We start from the raw sequence: 17,109 nt of genomic DNA on the forward strand, positions 1-17,109 counted from the left end.
TATAGAAATTTGCAGGCTGAGTCGGGGAGTGGAAATGAGGAGGACTAGACAACACAGGACCAGGGAAGAAAGGGAGATGTTGGGCGGCTGGCTGAGTGGGCTTTGTCTCCTCGACCCCTGCTCTCCAAAACACGCTCTGCACGTATCAAAGCACTCTCCGTTTTCTTGATCTTATCAAGAGAGGCTTCATGTCCTGGTCTCTAGGCCAAGGAAAAACTCGAAGCAGCACCTGAAAGAGCCCGCAGTTCTGGGGAAGCTCTGCACGGGAAGCCTTGAGCTAGTTTGTGCTGCGATGCAGCGGCCCCCCGCTCCCCGCAGTAAGTTCCCAAGAAGAGCCTTCCGCTTCACAAAGCAAAGCCTTTGTAGCAGCTGTAGGCTGTGGCCCACACTGGTGCGGTTAACTTGGTACGGCTTGCGAGCCTGCAGGAAGTCGTAGATTTACTCTCTCGTTTGATAGCAGTAATTCACAGATCGAAAATTGTCAGAAATGCCCATATAGGCTTCTTCACCCACCTTCGTAACTTCCTTTCTTGGCACAAGCCCAGTCTGGAGGATGTACGTGACCAGTTATAAACTAAATGCGTACACGTTACTGAAGAGCCTCTTTCTTCAGGCCAGATTAAATCAACTGAATACACAGCAAGATGTGTATATCTGGGACTACTGATAAAGGATTTTACAGTAGAATCCAGAAACTAGATTAACTCAGCAAATCTTTATTGACTATCCAGGATGCCACCACGCTGCTTAGTCTGATTAAATGTTTACGTGTTTTGATATTTAACAACAAAGAAGCCATACAGAAGATTCAGTCATTTAACAAACACCTGAGCTCCTACTCTGGGCCAGACTGGATCCTGGAGATGCAAAGCCTAAACAAGAAGGCAGAAACAACAAAAGGAGTTTGTCTTTCCTCCTCTAGAGGACTGAGAGCCATTTAAGATTTTTAAGGAGAAGAGTATCTTATAAGGTTTTAGAAAAATAATTCTGAAGCATGGTGGATATTGGACTGGATGTGGGGATACTATCTAATTAGGGGGCTGTAAAAATAGTCCAGACAGGAGGTGGAGAGAGAGTCCAAACTAACGTAGTGGCAGCGAAGATAGTGAAGCAGAGGTGGACTTGAAACTAGCTAGATATAATAAACAAGACTTGGTTACTAAGAGGATGAGGGAAAATAAGTGAAGGATGACTGAGTTTTCCAGTTAGGGTGACTAGATAGTAATAGCAGTAACTATAGGAAGAGTAGCTAATAGTGAGGATGAAAGAGAGTACTAAAAAGGTGTCATTTTAATAGCTGCACAGTTAGGAATGCATATGGCTGCGAATTAAAAACCATTATATTGCAATGGCTTAAAGAAGCATCTCTTTAGTCACCTAAGTCTGCAGGTAGTTGGTTATCGTTCGTTCAACAGCTCAAGAACAGGAGAGCCACAATTTCTGTGATTCTCCTGACATTTCTCACATGGTTGCAAGGTGGTTGCAGCAGTTTTACTCTTTACACCCCCCTTGTTCAAGGCAGGAGGATAGGGAAAGGAGTGGCTTCAGCCACCTTTTTCTTTTTCTTTTTTTCCAGGAAAGTAAAAGCTTTTTCAGGATAATACTCCATACCCCCAACTCAGCTGACTCTCACATACATCTCATTTTCTAGAACTGTCTTTCAGCCAACTATAGCTGTGAGGACTTAGTTTTTCCAAGCTCTAGCAAAAGGCTATTTGGGTCAGACAAATAGCAGTCTGCTACTTGGTTAATACTTAAAGCATCACTTTTTAACATTTAAAACACTGTGGGCTGGTAGCCTGGATTGAAGTTTCTAGAGTTTCAAAGAAGCCAATCTTTTTGGTGTTTTATCTTAACTGGGAAAAGAACAGGTTGAAAATGTATCCTCAAATATTTGTAATTGTTTACCATTCCTTCTCTCCTCAAAGTTGCCATCCCCTTAAAAATCCTCAGAGGGAACTGGAACAATCAGGAAGAAGCACGTACTGCAGTCAGAGGAGGCTGACTCCTTGCAGCTGCTGTGGTAGAACAACTATAGGGTGCTTGGCATTATGAGCATCAACAGCACCTTGACTTCTTTACAGATTTCACCTCTTAGCTTGGAAGTGGAACAATCACAGCTAGTTTGAGGGTCCAGTTTAGGGAGATCATAAATCAGTATTTTCTAGCTATTATACTATTTTTTTTTACAATGTAAAGTAGCTCCCATGTGATCTATATCCAAAATTAGGCACATGACATTGTTTTAAGCATTCCTCTTTAGTTAATAAGGCATTTTCTTTCAATTAAGTGCCAATGGCCATGAAACAATCCTTCTAAGACTTCATTTTAAACATTGTCATGATTCTAGAAAGAAAACAGAAATGATTTCCTGGGAAAATAAAGAGGCAACTACACATTTTCTAAAGTTGAATCTTTGCTTAACCATTTCTGATGTTACACATCATAATCATTTAAGATATGAAGATAATCTAAAATATTCTTAATGTTAATTTTAACGTATTTAAAAACCTTGGATTTGGGGGAGGAAGTTACCAGGCCATCTGTGAGGGGGGACAGTGCACAATCCACAGTTGATTGAATCTGCAGGTGTGGAATTGCAGATAGGGAGGGCCCACTATAAAGTACATGTACTTAGAGAAGGGTCAGTGCCCCTAACCCTCATGTTGTTCAAGGGTCAACTGTATACCCTCTCCATCTTGCTTCCCTGTATTATATACAGAGAAAATCTAGTTAAAATGGACATCATTATTACCGGGTAGCACAAGGGAGTTCTTTATGGTAACAGAACATTTCTGTATCTTGATTCTGGTATAACTATAAACATATACATATGATAAAGTTTAATAGAACTACATATAACACCTACCAAAAAATAAGTGCATATAAAAGGTGATGAAATCTGAGTAAGGCCTACAGTCTAATTAATTGCACTGTGCCAATGTCAGTCTCCTAGTTTTGATAATGTACTATAGTTATATAAGACGTTACCACTGTAGGAAGTTGGGTGATGGGTACACAAGGAACTCTCTGTACTATTTCTGCAACTTCTGAGTCTATAATTATTTCAAGATAAGAAGTTTTAGAAAGTGGCTATCATTTATTCAACAAAGATTTGCTTTAGTACCCTAGGATACAGAGATAAAAGACTCATAGAGGAATAGGAATGTTGGAGGAAAAGACCCAAGCAAATCAACAGTAGGATAAATTCTGTGAAAGCAATATGTACACTGGTGTTATAAGAGTACATAAGAAAAACAAGAAGCTCAAGAAAGTTTTTTCAGAAAAAGTGGAGCAGGGTAGGCAGAAAAAGAAGGGGACCAGCAGAGGAACATAGCAGGGATCAAGGATAGAGGTTCAAACAAACGAGCTGGTGGGTTTCACTATTAAGTTTTCATTGTACACAGTATTTTTAACTCACAGCCCTTCTGATGGTTATAATTAAATGTTTTTATAATGTAAGCTCCATGAATGCAGAAACCCCTTTCATATCTTGTTGACTCTCCAATGCTTTACACAGTGAGTGTCTAGGCACTCATAAATATTTGTTGGGTGAACAAGGTCATTAGCCATGACTAGAACATGGAGTATTTGTGGGGGAATGACAGGGTATCTGGAGAGGAAAGCAAAAGGTAGATACATATCATGAAGCTGCTTATAGGTTAAGTTTGGACTCTATCCTAAAGTTAATGGGGACCTAGCAGTGGAATCAGTTTTGTGTTGTAGAAAGACAGTATGAAGAGTAAGTAGTAGAGTAGAAGCAAAAAGTAGCAGTGTCCCAAAAAGTCAAAATGCAACCTGAGTAGTTTGTGTGTTAGCAGAGGAAAGCAAGCTAGGCTGTTAGTAACTGCAGGTCTCACTCAAGGGATAGTATGTCTACCAGCCTCTGAGTGTCTGAGGTCTTTGTTCTACACCAATAATAATAAAAACAAAACAAAATCTAACTCTTGGTGAGTACTTATTATGTACTAGGCACTTTATATCAACTCATTTAATCCTTACAACAACTATATGAGTTTGCTGCTATTGTCTCCACTTTACAATTGAAGTGACTAAGGCACAAAGAAGTTAAGTAACTCACTCTAGATCACACTACTAATAAATTAGCAGAGCCAGGATTAAAATCTAGGCTGCCTGGCTCCAGTGTCTATGATTTTAACTACTCTGTTTTACTGCTTTCTTTTCTCCTAGCCAACTGCTTCCGTGTATCACTTCAAATCTTAGGAACTACCATATTATCTCAGTAACATGGTTTAAATAGTATGAGCAGGAAGGAAAAGGAGGTGATTTTTCTTCTCCCTTCTCTTGGATTAACAGATAGGAAAAATATTTCCCAGAATCTTCAGCAAAGTTCCTCTTATATTGATATCTTCTTGCCCAGGATAATGAGATTCCTGTAGTTGGCTTTCAGACATTGATAGGGCTAGAGGGGGAAAAGACCCACTTTCTCTGAACACATTGCTTTTCTTTATCTGGACAAAATTGTGGTTCTCCCAGCAAGGAAGAAGTGGGTGAGACCACTAGTAAAACTAGCAACAATGCCTGCTACAAAGACAATCAATCCACGAGACCAACATGGTAAACGAGAGTATACTTCAGGAAGAGCACTGGACTGGGTTTTATCAACTCGCCATTCAGTAGCTACATCTTCCTGGCAAGTTATTTAACCTCTCTAAGCCTATATCCTCATATAATAAATGGGCATACTATACCTAAGATTGTATAAGGATTCAAGACAATATAAGTAAAGTGCCTAGCACACAGTAGTCATTTAATAACTAACAGTAGGGCTTCCCTGGTGGTGCAGTGGTTAAGAATCCGCCTGCCAATTCAGGGGACACGGGTTCGAGCCCTGGTCCGGGAAGATCCCGCATGCCACACAGCAACTAAGCCCGTGCACCACAACTACTGAGTCTGTGCTCTAGAGCCCGCGAGCCACAACTACTGAGCCCATGTGCCACAACTACTGAGCCCACGTGCCACAATTACTGAGCCCGTGTGCCACAACTACTGAAGCCTACACACCTAGAGCCCATGCTCCACAACAAGAGAAGCCACTGCGATGAGAAGCCCGTGCACCGCAACAAAGAGTAGCCCTCGCTTGCCACAACTAGAGAAAGCCCGTGTGCAGCAACAAAGACCCAACACAGCCAAAACTAAATAAATTAAATTAATAAATAAATAACAGTAATTAAAATTATGTTCTTTTCCACATGTTAAACAGAGAATTACTGTACTCTCCAGCAATTCCACTCCTAGGTATATACCCAAAAGAACCGAAAGCAGGGACTCAAGCATATATTTGTACACGCATGTACATAATAGTACAATAGCCAAAAGGTAGGAACAAATGTCCATCAATAGACACATGGAGAAACAAAATGTGATATATACATTGGAATATTATTGCAATGGGAATATAATATTATTCAGCCTTTAAAAAGAAGAAAAAAAAAAACAAAAAAAAAAAAGAAGAAAACACATGCTACATTGTGGATAAAACTTGAAGACATTATGCTGAGCAAAATAAGCTAGGCATCAAAGGATAAACATTATATGATTCCACTTATATGAGGTACATAGAGTAGTCAAATTCATAGAGACAAAGGTAGAACGGTAGTTGTCAGGGGCTGGTGGGAGGGGAAAATGAGGAGTTCCTGTTTAGTGGATACAGAATTTCTGTTTGGGGATGATGAAAAAGTTCTGAGTACAGATAGTGGTGATGCTTGCACAACATTGTGAATGTACTTAATGCTACTGTATGCTTAAAATGATAATTTTTCTGTATATTTTACCAAAAAAAAAAGGTTAAAACAAAACAAAACAGCAACAAGAAAACACTGGAAAGAGGCCTGGCTTTGTCACTTACTAGATCTGTGATCTAAAGCAAATTACCTAATCTACCCAAGCCTCAGTTTTCTCATCTATAGATTGGGAAAAATAATAATAGTACCTACTTCCTAGGTCTATTGTGATGTTAAAATGAGATAACTTTGTCTTATGCTTAATTCATCTTGGCTTCAAAAGTACTGTAATTCTAAAAGTCATGAAAGTCCTTAGTACTTTATCTAGCAAAACTGCTACTGTCACAGTGGCAGAAAATGTGCATTTTTAATAGTTGGCTGGATTGTATGGTAGGAATATGTTTAGTTTTGTAAGAAACTGCCACACTCTCTTCCAAAGCAGCTATACCATTTTACATTCCCACCAGCAATGAGTGAGAGTTCCTATTGCTCTACATCCTCAGTAGCCTTTGGTGTTGTCAGTGTTCAGGATTTTGGCCATTCCAATAGGTGTGTAGTTGTATCTCACTGTTGTTTTAATTTGCATTTCCCTAGTGATATAATGATGTGGAGCATCTCTTCACATGTTTACTTGCCATCTGTATATCTTCTTTGGTGAGGTATCCGTTAAGGTCTGTGATCTCTTTTCAAATTGAGGTGTTGGTTTCCTTAGGGTTGGGTTTTAAGAGTTCTTTGTATATTTTGGATAACAGTCCTTTATCGGATATGCCTTTTGCAAATATTTTCTCCCAGTCTGTGGCTTGTCTTTTCATTCACTTGACAGTATCTTTCCCAGAGTTTTTAATTTTTAATGAAGTCCAGTTTATCAATTCTTTCTTACATGGATTATGCCACTGGAATTGTCACTAAAAAGTCATCACCATACCCACGGTCATTGTGGTTTTCTCTTCTGTTATCCTCTAGGAGTTTTATAATTTTGCATCATTTTACATTTAGATCTATGATCCATTTTGAGTTAATTTTTGTGAAGGGTGTAAGGTCTGTGTATAGATTCTTCTTTTTTTTTGCATGTGGACGTCCCGTAGTTCCAGCATCATTTGTTGAAAATACTATCTTTGCTCCTTTGTCAAAGATCAGTTGACTATGTTTATGTTGGTCTATTTGTGGGCTCTCTATTAGATTACATTGTTTGTTTTGTCTATTCTTTTGCCAGTACCACACTGTCTTTATTACCATAGCTTTACAGTAAATCTTGAAGTTGGGTAGTGTCAGTCCTCTAACTTTGTTGTTCTCCTTCAATATTGAGTCAACTGTTCTAAGTCTGCCTGTCCATATAGGCTTTAGAATCAGTTTCTAGATAGCCATAAAATAACTTGCTGGGATTTTGATTGGGATTGCACTGGATCTAGAAATCAAGTTTGGGAGAACTGACATATTGAAAAGATTGAGTCTTCCTATCCATGAACATAGAACATCTCTCCATTAACTTAGTTCTTTGATATCTTTCATCAGTTTTGTAGTTTTTCTCATAGATCTTATACATATTTTGTCAGATTTATACTTAAATATGTCATTCTTAGAGGGTGCTTGTATAATGTGTCTTTTATTTCAAATTGAAAATTTTCATTGCTGGTAAATGTGAAAGTGATTGATTCTTGAATAATAACCTTGTATCTTGCAACCTTGCTATAATTGCGTATTAAGTTCCATGAGTTTTCTTACCCATTCTTTTGGATTTTCTACATGGAAGATCATGTATTCTGCAGACAAAGACAGTTTTATTTCTTTTTTCCCAATTAGTATACCTTTATTATCATTTTCTTATTTTATTGCATTAGCTAGGACTTCCAGTATGATGTTGAAAAGCAGTGCTACTTGCCTTGTAGCAGATATTAGTGGGAAGCCTTCAAGTTTCTCACCATTAAATATAATGTTACACATGAACTTGAGAAGAATGTATATTCTGCTACTGTTGAATAAAGTAGTCTATAGATGTCCATTTTATCCAGGGGATTGATGGTGTTGTTGAGTTCATCTGTATCCTTACTGATCTTCTGTCTGCTGGATTTGCTCATTTCTGATAGAGGGGTACTGAAGTCTCCAATTACAATAGTGGATTCATCTATTTCTCCTTGCATTTCTATCAGTTTTTGCCTCACTTAGTTTGACACTTCGTTGTTAGGCACATACATGTTAAGGATTATTATGTCTTCTTTGAAAACTGACATTTTTATCATTATGACATACCCCTCTTTATTTCCTGATCACTTTCCTTGCTCTGAAATCTTCTGTCTGAAATAAATATGACTACTCCCACTTTCTTTCTTTTTTTAATAAATTTATTTATTTATTTATTGGCTGTGTTGGGTCTTCGTTGCTGCATGTGGCCTTTCTCTAGTTGTGGTGAGCAGGGGCTACTCTTCATTGCGGTGTTTGGGCTTCTCATTGTGGTGGCTTCTCTTGTTGTGGAGCATGGGCTCTAGGCACATGGGCTTCAGTAGTTGTGGCGTGAGGGCTCAGTAGTTGTGGCTTGAGGGCTCTAGAACTCAGGCTCAGTAGTTGTGGCACACAGGCTTAGCTGCTCCACAGCATGTGGGATCTTCCTGGACCAGGGCTCAAACCTGTGTCCCCTGCATTGGCAGGTGGATTCTTTCTTTTTAATTAATTAATTAATTTATTTATTTATTTTTGGCCGTGTTGGGTCTTCATTGCTGTGTGCAGGCTTTCTTTAGTTGCGTCGAGCGGGGGCTACTCTTTGTTGTGGTGCACAGGCTTCTCATCACAGCGGCTTCTCTTGTTGCAAAGCACAGGCTCTAGGTGTGTGGGCTTCAGTAGTTGTGGCACTTGGGCTTAGTAGTCGTGGCATGCAGGCTCTAGAGCACAGGCTCAGTAGTTGTGGCGCACAGGCTTAGTTGCTCCACGGCATGTGGGATCTTCCTGGACCAGGGCTTGAACCTGTGTCCCCTGTGTTGGCAGGCAGATTCTTAACCACTGCACCACCAGGAAAGTTCCCTCCCATTTTCTTTTGATTAGTCCTAGTGTGGTACATCTTTCTCCATCCATTTACTTTTGGTCCCTGTGTGTCTTAATATTTAAAGTCAATTTCTTGTTGAATCTTATTTTTTGATCCATTATGTCAATCTGCATATTTTATTTATTTGGTGCATTGAGATCACTGACATCCAAACTGATTACCCATTATAGTTAAATTAATATCTACCATATACATTACTGTTTTCTACTTCTTGCCCTTTTTCTTTGTCCCCATTTTTGTCTTCCACTCCTTTCTGCCTCTTGTGGTTCTTACTGACCATATTAAATGATTCTGTTTTTTCTTAGCCTATCAGTTGTACTTCTGCTTTTGCTCTTTTTAGTGGTTGCCCTAGAGATTGCTATATACATTTACAACAAATCCAAGTCCACTTTCAAATAACACTATACTGATTCCACCAATAGTATGAGTACCTTACTAATTCCTAATTCCTACTTCCTGACCTTTTTATCATTACTATCATTCATTTCAATTACAGGTAAGCATATATAAACATATATATACACAAAAGCATACATAATTGAATACACTATTGCTATTATTATTTTGAGTAAACTTTTATCTGTCAGATTAGGAATAAGAAAAATAAAGTTTTTATTTTACCTTCACATATTCCTTCTGTAATGATCTTTTCTTTATAGGTCAGATCTGAGTTTCTGACCTATATCATTTTTCTTCTCTCTAAAGACTTCTTTTAACATTTCTTGCAAGGCAGGTCCACTGGCAACAAATTTCCTCAATTTTTGTTTGTCTGAGAAAGTCTATTTCTCCTTCACATTTGAAAGATAATTTCACAGGGTACAGATTTCTAGGTTGGTGGATTGGTTTTTTTCTCTCAACATTTTAAGTATTCATTCCATTGTCTTCTTGCTTGCATGGTTTCTAAGAAAAAGTTAGATGTAATTCTTATCTTTGCTCATCTATAAGTAAAAGTGTTTTTCTCCTCTGACTTCTTTCAGGATTTTTTCCTTTAGCTTGCATTTTCTATAGTTAGAAAATGATATGCCTAGGTGTAGGCTTTTTTTTTGTTTGTTTGTATTCATCATGCTTGGTGTTATCTGAGCTTCCTGGATCTGTGGTTTAGTGTCTGACATTAATTTGGGGGAAATTCTCAGTCATATATTCCTTCATATGTTGCTTCTTTTCTTTTCTCTTTCTTCTCCTCCTGGTATTCCCATTATGTTTATGTTTCACCTTTTACAGTTTTCCCAATTTTTAAGTATTTTGTTCTGCTGTTTTCAGTCTTTTTTCAATTTTTGAAGTTTTTAATTCTGTTATTACATTCTCATATTCTCAAGCTCAGAGATTTTCTTCAGCTGTGTCCAGTCTATTAATGAGTTCATCAAAGGCATTCTTCATTTTGTTATGTTTTTGATCTCCAGCATTTCTCTTTGATTCTTTATTAGAATTTTCATCTCTTTGCTTACATTAGCCATCTGTTCTTGCATGCTGTCTACTTTATCTATTAGAGCCCTTAGAATATTAATCACAGTTGTTTCAAAATCCAGGTCTAATAATTCCAACATCTTTGCCACATATGAGTCAGATTTTGATACCTCTTCTGTACCTTCAAACTGTGGTCTTTGCCCTTTAATGTATCTTGTAATTTCTTTCTAGATAGCTAGACATAATGCACTGGGTAAAGTACATTATGGGTACTGGCTGAAGAACTGCTGTAAATTGGCTCTTGGCAATGTAGTGGTATGGTATGGGGTCAGGGCAAGTGTTCTATATTCCTACGATTATGTCTCAGTCTTTTAGTGAGCTTAAATCTCTGATTGTGAACTTCACACATGTCTCTCTGCCCCACCTCCCAACCCTTAGGTGGGACAGGACAGCTAGAGTGTGTGTAGTGGGAACTTTCCTTCCCAGAAGTAGTTTAGGTTCTGATAAAACCCCAGAAGGGTAGGCTCTGAACAGCTTCTCCTGAGGGCAGACCTTGTTAAGAAGAACAGAATGATCTGGCATATTTTAAAATGGTTCCTTTTCTGATACCCCTGCTGAAAGCACTCTGGGATTATTCTCCAATATGTACCATGAGAAAACTGTAGAGCTCCAGGAGGTAAAACTCATAAAAGTGTGGGGGCTCCACCAATGACTGGGCTTACCTGGAGTTTTTATTTCTCAGACTTGTCAAAACCGAGCCTCCAGCAATTTGTCAATTACAGTTCAGGTTTCCCTACTGAGTGCTAGTTCCCATACAGGTTGCTGCTCTTGAGCTTCTCCAGTAAATTGTGATTCTCTGTATTTGCCTGTCCTAGAAACAGCCATTTCTCCAAGCTCTGATTCCTTTGAGTGGAGAATGGCATTTAGAAACCAAGATTTGAGGGCTAGGTGTGCTCCTTGTCCCAAAGGTATTATTTCTTTAGGCCCTCTCAGCAAACAGAACCAGAAAACAGATGTAAGCACATACATACACACACACACATATATATGTACATACTTACATGTATATACACTCATTTATATCAACATATATACATACATGCTATCTCTATCTATCTATATCTATCTATATACATGTCATGAGTTCACACTAACATCTCTGATTCCAATCCAACAATAGTGGATTCATTCCCCCTTTCCATATTTTTAACTCTCTCCTCTACTAGTGAAAAATCTGTCTCATGATGGGAGATTTCAAACACGTGTAACTCAGTAAATTATACATCAAGTAGACCAAAAATTAGTAAGGGTATAGAGAAATTGAACAGAAAAATATTAGATCTAAAGGATATTTATAAATAAGGAACATCTAATAATTAGTGGATAAAACTTCTTTTCAAGTTTACTATAATCATTTACAAAATATGAATACTTACAAGGCTATAAGACAAGTCCAAACAAATACCAAATTATTGGTAACTTACAAATCATGTATTTTGACCAAAACGCAATAAAATTGGAAATCATTAATAAAACATAGACCAAAATAATCTGATGTTTGTAAATTGAAAAACCTAGCTCTTAATAATTCAAGGATCATGACAGAAAGCATATTGTAATTAGAAAAAGGAGCAGAGTGGAAATTAGAAAATTTTAGAAATAAATGACTATGAGACTGCTTCTCAACAAAACTTATGAAACACAACTAAAGAAGTATTTAGAAGGAAATTTATAGCTTTAAACATATATATGTATAAGGAATAAAAATTAAATTAATTAGGTAAATGTCCAACTCATAAGCTAGAAAAGCAAACAACAGAGGAAACCCAAAGACATTTAAGAATAGAAATAAAAGAACAGTAATTATTACATAGGAAATAAAGAGAGGAACAACAACAAAACAGTTGGGTCTTTGATCAGAATAATGAAATGGATATAGTTTTGAGCACATTGATCAGGAAAGAATATAGAGGATAAAGAACATTAAATATCAAAATGGGAACATATTTACAGATATCACAAGCACTTTTAAAAAATCAAAAATTATGAAAAGTTTTATGCCTATAAACTGGGAAACTCAGACAAAAAGGGCAAATTCCTAGAAAAATTCAAGTCATCAAAACCAAATCAAGAAATGGAAAAACCAAACAGACTTATAAACATTAGATAAACTGCATCAGTAGCCATGTCTACCTACAAAACAAAATACACAACATACTCTTTCAGGGAAGTTCTATCAAACCTTCAAGGAATAAGTAGATAATCCTTGTCTTATGCAAATTGCTCTAGAGAACAGAAAAAAATGGCAAGTTATCTAGCTTATTTTATGAGGCTAGGATATCTTGAAACCAAGAAAAGACAATATGAGAATTAAAAATTATAAAACAATTGCATTTATAGTCTTAGATTCCAAAATTCTAAATAAAATACCAGCAAATGGAATCCTGCAATGTATATTAAAATATATCAAGACCAAGTTGAGTGTATTCTAGAAATATAAGGATTGTTTAATGAGAGAAAAATTTAGTAAGGAACCTGCTTTATTAGCAAGATGAAGAAAGAGGAAAAAATATGATTATTTCAAAGATGCAGGAAACCACTTGCTAAAACTTAACATTCATTCAAAATTTTAAAACTTCCCAGCCAATGTGGAATAACAGACCCTACTAACTTGCTAAGGAGTATCTTGAAAATAACCTACAATAATTCTTTATAGTGTATCATTAGAAATTAAGTACAGGACAATGCTATCTGCTATCAGTGTTCTAAATTGAATATCGTGCTGAAGGTCTTAGAAGATTAAGACAAATAAGAAAAATGAGAAGATATTCATTGAAAAGGAAGAAACAAAACTTCATTATTGGGACTTCCCTGGTGGTGCAGTGGTTAAAAATCCGCCTGCCAAGGCAGGGGACACAGGTTCGAGCCCTGGTCTGGGAAGATCCACATGCCGCGGAGCAACTAAGGTCATGTGCCACAACAACTGAGCCTGTGCTGTAGAGCCCACGTGCCACAACTACTGAAGCCCGTGCGCCTAGAGCCTGTGCTCCGCAACAAGAGAAGCCACTGCAATGAGAAGACTGCACACCGCAACAAAGAGTAGCCCCCACTCACTGCAACTAGAGAAAGCCCGCGCGCAGCGAAGAAGATCCAACGCAGCCAAAAATAAATAAATATATATTTTTAAAAGAACTTCATTATTTGTAGATGATTTGAGTGTTCACACAGAAAATCTAGTCAAATCCACAAAAAATTGAAACTAAAGAGTTCAGCAAAGTTGCTGGAATATAAAATCAATATGTAAATATCAATATTATTTCTATATACCACCAACAGTTAGAAAGTGTAGTTTAAATAAATCATTTTCAATAGCAAGAAAAACTATAACTCTAAAAGATATTTATAAAAGAAATTATAAATTAGAACCTTATATTTAAGATTTATCCATGGAGACAGATGTGATTCTAGTTCATTCATTTAACTCCTATGTAGTTTCCCATAATTTATCTATACTACAACTTATTTATCCATTCTCTTATTTCATGGATATTTAAGTGGTTTTCGTTTTTTTTATATATATTAAAAGCAATGCTATGGTAACAAACATTTTTAATAAACAGCTCCTTGTGTGTATATACAAGGTTTTTTCCCTAGGATATTTCGAGAGGTAGAATTGCTGGTTCATGGGGTATGACACATTTTCAACTTTTTCAGATACTGTCAACTTGCTCTCCAAAGTGATTTTTACCAATTTACACTCTCAGGAGTAATGTTTACATGTTCCTGTCACTCCACTTCCTCCTTAACCCTTGGTGTTGTCAGACTCATTTTTTCCCCAATATGTTAGCTGTGAATGGCATCTCATTGCAAATACCACAAGAATGAAGGCTCCTTAGGAATTACAATTTTGTTTTTCTTCCGTTTCCTTAGGGCTAAAATTGTGCTGGTACCATTATAGGGACTCAAATTTTGTAAACGGAATGAGTAAATGAAGGATCATTAGTGAGGCTGAAGGAGGTTTTTAGGTGTGGAAAGCAAGACTATCATTACATTTGTGTTTAAAACTTCTATCTGAGATCAGCATGTCAATTGAGGGGGAAGTAGAAACTACTCTGCTTTAATGGGAGACGAAGACTGTCAAACTGTCAAAATGAGAGTGACACTGACCACACAAACAGTAGAAAAGGCACTGGGTCTGGGAATTCAAAGACCTCACCCCACTCCCCTTCCAACTAGGACTGCAACTTAATATATGTGGACAGATTATTTAACCTTCCTGAATCTCAGATATCCTCATCTTAAAATAGAGATGATAATAATAAAAACCATTTGGAATTCTGAGCAGAGAACACACAGTTTACTAGCTGGACCTTAATGCAAAAATAGCAACCACCATCTAACCTCGGACACCCCACCCAACACAAAATGCCTCAGTTGGCACAAAAACATCCTTACATCAGTGGTCTAGTTGGAATCTATGGACCAGGTAGTCCCACTATATGTTTCATTCTCGACATCTTCCAGCACTGCCTCAAAGTTCCCAGTTAGCTGGCATTTCTGGGACACTTTCATTCCAGTTCTTCTCCCTGCTGACCTACCTACCAACTCTCCCAGCCACTGCAACCTGGAAGCCCTGTTTGGCTAAGCACAAGCCACCATATCCCTCACCCTATTTACTGAATAGTCACTGAAACTTGTTCCCTCATAAGGAGGTTCTTCACTCTCCCACTCTCCACACACTCCAGGGCTGACATGGCCACTAGCATGTGGCAGATCCAAGTTTTCTGGGGACTGAAGATTATAAAATTTGGGGAACTCTCTTTAAGAAAAACATCACATTATGAATACAAACATCTTGTGATGTTTCTATCTCTCACCTTGCTGGTCACTCTGCCACATTCACTGAGGACATGGGAACCTCTAAATGACTACAATACGAAAGAGGTGAAATGAAGCAGGGCGCAGCGGGGCCCTCCCGGGTACAAAAGCCTTCCTGTGTCTGTCATTTCTCATTTATAGAAAATGGTTTAAGTCTCCTAGATTTTCCCTGAATCCCAAAGAGCAGATTCAAACAGTTACTCACTGGAGAAGTGAGGGAACGCAGAAACAAAAGAAAAGCAAGCCCGACATAACCTTTTCCATGATTGTTAGCTTAAACTAATGCCTTGATTCATGACCCCAAACTGTCAAGATAATGTCCTGTGGCTTCAACCAGCTGGCCCCAAGCGGACTTAAAATTGATGACACCTGGAGGGTCAATTAAGAACTGAAGCTCCTGAACCATCATGAAGGCTCTAAGTACAGAATAAAATGTCTCAACCATTGCTTTTGCTCTCTCCTAGAAAGAAGTTAAGGGATCACAAGACCGCGATTTACTAGTTTGCTTTGCAGGAACACACAGATCAGTCACAGTCACCAACGACACATCAAGTCACAGGCAGCCAGGAAGTCTGCAGTTGAGGTCTTATCAGGAAGCTGAAATCACAAAGAACCTCTACCTCTGCTGTCTTTAAAAACCTTGCACCCCAGCCAGCCAGCCAGCAAGATGGATTGGAGATGAGTCTAGGTCTCCCATCTTTTGGGTTGGTGCCTCTTCAACAGATACTGTAAACCTTTCTTTGCTCCAAACTCCGATGTTTCAGTTTGTTTGCCCTCACTGTATGTCTGGCACACAAACTTGAGTTCAGCAACAGAGGGGGTGACTCAAACAAAACCCCAGCCTCCCAGATCTTTTCCTTTCTCAGTGCAAATGACCTTCATGCCCACAGGACTTCAGCAAACCAATGGCCACCCCGTGGACCTTGTTACAACTTACAACTGCTCCAACTCTGAAAGCCGAAATTTCAGATTTCCATTCTCGGACCACGAACGCCCTTCTCTAGCTCTTTCATTCTCAAGTATAAGACCTCCATTACTTCTTCTTAACTTGATCAGTTCCTCTCTGACATTACTTTCTCTTCCTGACTACATGCTAGGCCACTAAGTAGGGTGAGGTGAGGTACCTAGGGAGCACAATTTATGGAGGCACTCACACTCAGGGTCACACAAGTGCAGGGTATACGTCATGTGCCATGATGTATTTAACTTCTCACCATTACACTGAACTTTCCTGAACCATTGACTTCTCTTCCCACAAGCCCTACAAAACCACAGTCCTTGATCCATCCAACCACTGTGTCTCTCCCAAGCAACTGAAAATGATTAGGCAAGTGACATAATACTTCAGATGAAGGCCAATACAAATGACTGAATCTCACCCCAGGTCAGCCCCCAACTCTACCAGCAGCTCTTTTTGCATGTCTGTAAATTACTGCTCTTTCCATTCCATGGGGAAATATGGCAGACATGGTTAGTACTATTCTTATCCCTCTTGACTGAAAATATAGTAATAACAAGGTCATCAGACGCTAATGCACTTAAATTCCTGCCTTCAGGATTTCATTTCCCTCCAACCTCAAGGACTTTCTTCTGTCCAAGGCCAAGCACTGTAACCAGCCTTGGCTACCCTCCCATTCTCAGAACATCGTCCTAACATCCTTCTCTCTCCACTACCAGTAACGTCTCCCTGTCAGTCCATCCCAGGATAAATATACCTCAATCCCTTCCTTTCAAAAACAAAACAAAATCCACAATCCTCCTTACAACCCCACGACTCCCCTCCACTACTGTCCTATGACTTTCCTTCCACTCACACACAAACAGTACTCTGTACTTGCCAGCTTACCCCTTCTAACTGCCCATCCATCACCTCACAGACTTCCAGCGCCTTCCTGTCCCACCACTTCCCCCCACCACTAGCGTCCTAATTGCCGAAGCCCCTGCCCCCGCGAGATGCTGCTCTCAGCAGCATTAAGCACGCTTGTTCACCTCTCCTGTGTGAGTCTTCCTCCTCTCAGGTCTGTCCTCCGTCCACGTTGGCCTCCTTCC

The sequence above is a fragment of the Leucopleurus acutus genome (assembly GCF_964270905.1).
Source record: "Leucopleurus acutus genome assembly, chromosome: 9".
In the NCBI taxonomy this organism is placed as follows: Eukaryota; Metazoa; Chordata; class Mammalia; order Artiodactyla; family Delphinidae; genus Leucopleurus; species Leucopleurus acutus.